Below are 3,694 nucleotides of genomic sequence, written 5' to 3' on the forward strand. Positions count from 1 at the left end.
ATGGGGCTTGAGCTCACCAACTGTGAGATTATGACCTGAGCCCAAACCAAGAGTTAGACGTTCAACCTAGGGAGCCACCCAGGAGCCCCTGTAAGAATATTTTAACAGGAGCTATGCAGGTGTATTCATTATTATAGTCCAACTCCGGAAGACGGAGCTCTAACTCAGCAGGCGGTGTGACGTGTCCGGGGGTTGGGTAGCGAATGCACTTGTGTAGGCCACGCCTTGCGTATCCTCACCAATTTTGATGATGGAGACACACAAATGGCAATAACAAGAAGACCCATGGAGACCCGCACGCAGCCACAAGTAAGTAGTTGTGTCCAGCGACCTGGGAGACCCTGACAGGGTCTGAAGATGTTTCTATTCCTCCAACTTCCCATTAGCCATAAACTTCCCGCAGACTTACCTTCAGATTGTCTATAAAATGTTGAATCACTGCCTGACACATTTCCGTCGTTCTCCGGGTTTGCCTCGAAAAAGCTTCCTCCTAAAGGGAGGGAGGAGGCAAGAGAGAGAGCAGGATTGTCACAGGCCCCCAGCGAGCACAGGTGCACTGTCACAGAACGGGAAAATCACTGTTACCCACTTTGATTACGGTAGCTGTGCAATTCGGTTTAGGGAACCTTTGGGTTCCACAATCACGCTACGGTTTTTGACCAGTCACCTTTTTCTTCTCACACTGATTCGTGGTGTAACATTGCTGCCTCCCCTAGCTTTCTTCCAGTACCTTCTTCGGAGGCAATGTAGAGTCAAAAACAGAACAATAGATCAAAGTCAGAGAGATGTAAGGTTGATTCCTGGACCTGAAAGTTAGTAGTCACGTGACCTTGCGTTTGTTACTTAACCTCTCTGACACTTGGCTTCCTTACTAGAAAAAAGGGAAACAACAAGACCTCGTGATGGTGAGGAGGCCCTGTGGGCTTGGTCTCCAGCGGCAGTCTACGGCACGGACCCAAACAGTTGCCTTCAGCTAATGATTTAACTACCACCCTTCTCTTCAGTAGAAGGGAGTCCACACAGAACAAGTCCGGAGCGAGCCAAGATCAACCCAATGGCTTCTGATCTTTGAAGGCCCACTGCCTCTCCTCTGGTCTTCTTTGAATCGAACACACAGCCCTAATCTTTACCCAGGCTGGGAAGAGCAGTTGGCTAAGCCCTTTTTCAAGTGGGGGCTTTTTATGAAACGTGTTGATTCATCAAATGAGAGCTCGGAACATGGGGATGATGGGCTGTTTTAAAGTCACTGTATATTATATCCCTGACACCCAAGGCAGCACCTAACAGTGGGTGGCTCAAGAAAAATGTCTTGAATTGGGGTGCCTGGGTCCCTCAGTTGGTTGAGCCTCCAACTTTAGCTCAGGTCATGATCTCACGTTCGTGGGTTTGAGCCCCGCGTCAGGCTCCGTGCTGACAGCTCAGAGCCTGGAGCCTGCTTCCGATTCTGTGTCTCCCCTCTCTCTGCCCCTTCCTTGCTTGTGCTCTGCCTCTCTCTGTCTCAAAAATAAATAAAACTTAAAAAAAGACTTGAAAAAAAGAAAAAATGTCTTGAACTGGATGTTGGTGAAAACACTGATGGAACCAAGAAAATAAATACGGGTCTATGTGCCATAGTTCAAAAGGGGGCAGATGCCAGTAATGCTATGCCAACTAAGCAACAGATCGTGAGCGCAGTTAGTACACCTATGCTCCCTTGCTACTAGGGGGGCTCCCATGTGGCAGCTCCAGGGCTAAGTGCTGTAGGTGTGTGGGGCAGGTTTAGTAGACAGTCACCTTTACGAAACAAGCCATTACTGGGAAGCCCGTCATGGCAACTCCGTCCGACCGTACACCATTCTCTGTGTTTGTGTTTTGATGCCCAGGCTTTCATAAGATATATGAAGTCCACTTATTCTAGCTCTGTGACCCCGAAGCAGTGGCGTGGTCTTTTTGCGTCTCAGTGTCCTTGTATGATGTAGAGCTCGAAGATAAGTCATCTCCACAGACCCTAAGCTATAGGTCTTAGTGCAAAGATTTCACTTAGGCGTGACCACAGCCAGAATTCACTCATTCATCCAGCCAGACAAGGGTCCACGGGCGCCTACTAGCCTGGCTCTGGGCTGTGTTAGCGTACACTGGTGAGCAAAGCCAGAAATCCCTGCTGCCCTGACTAACTGGATAGTCTAGTGGGAAATAATTCATCAGCCAAAGATTCATATAAATCAGTGTAAAAGTACAGATATGTTAGGTGCCCTGACCAGGCGCTCATATGGCGAGCGTGTCTAGCAGGGATGGTGAGGAACCACCAGAGGGGTGGTGGGGAGGCGGGCACACAGCTGGCACAGGGACAGGAGGTGGGGGCGGCAGGGGCATCTGAGGACTGGAACAAGGGACGGTGTGGCTGGGCCTGGAGGGCACAGTGACCATATCGTGTTTGGGTCTTTATTCTAACAGCCCGTAAATAGCCGTAAAGCTCCCTCGGAGGCGATCTGGTCAGACTGGTGCATCCAAGCCCACTCTGGCTGCCTGAGGAGGACTGCCTGGTGGCGGCAGTGAGGGAAGGCAGGAAGTGGGAGCCCTGGGTGCACCTTGCTCGGGGTTGAGTGTGCCCGCTGCCTACTGGGGAGAGCACTGGGGCAGGGCGGGAAGCAGGCAATGTGCAGGCCAGGGATGGTGGGGGAAACAGAGAGACCCGGCCACGTTTACAGACCAATAGGAAGGAACCAGTTAGAGAGAGGCTGGCTTAGTGAGAAGGAAGGATGCATGACCTTGAGACCTTCCTAGAAGGTGACAGGATCCGCTGTAGGGGTGCATACTCTCCGCCCTGTGAAGGAGGAGGTGAGGCCATCTGCAGAGAGAATGGGGGAGGGTGGCAGGGAGAATGAGGAGAAAGATCTAGAAACATCTTTGGGCGACTGAGCTGCCCAGAGGGCAAGCTCTGGTTCTGCATGATTTTGAATCTTCTAGAACAGCATCTCTCCCCCATTTCCCTTTAAATTCACAGGGGGGATCTTTTAGTGTCCTTTATGAATGGCAGAAAGTGGTTGAGCTGTTCTGGAAAGCACTGATGCAGAAGCCACACCACATTGTCACATCTCTCATGAGCTGGAGGGGCCTCTGACCTCACGTGGCGCAGCATTTTCAAAAGACCCTGTCTGTTCATCAAATCCCAGATGAGGGATGTAATAGACCTTTTCAGGAATCAGGTCAAACGTAGATATACAGTGTTCATGGATAAAAGCAGGGTTGATTTCTCCCATTTTATTTATCTACTACTAAGTAAAAGCACATGCTGAGTGAAATAAGTCAGGCAAGGAAAGACAGATACCGTATGTTTTCACTCACATGTGGATCTTGAGAAACTTAACAGAAGACCGTGGGGTAGAGGAAGGGGAAAAAAGTTAGATAGAGAGAGGGAGGCAAACCATAAGAGACTCTTAAACACGGAGGGTGGATGGGGGGTTGGGGAGGGGAAAGTGGGTGGTGGGCACGGAGGAGGGCACTTGTTGGGAAGAGCACTGGGTGTTGTAGGGAAACCAACTTGACAATAAACTATACTTAAAAAAGCGTGTTATTTATCCAACTGTCTGGAGGTTATATACGTTGATAATGACTTCTGTTATCTTTTCATGTCGTGCTGCTTCTTTCTAGAGTAACTTAAAAATGTCATGCTCAATCTATGGGAAGACCTACACAAGCGCTGGTTACCACTGGC

This window comes from Suricata suricatta, chromosome 5 (assembly GCF_006229205.1).
Source record: "Suricata suricatta isolate VVHF042 chromosome 5, meerkat_22Aug2017_6uvM2_HiC, whole genome shotgun sequence".
Classification (NCBI taxonomy): domain Eukaryota; kingdom Metazoa; phylum Chordata; class Mammalia; order Carnivora; family Herpestidae; genus Suricata; species Suricata suricatta.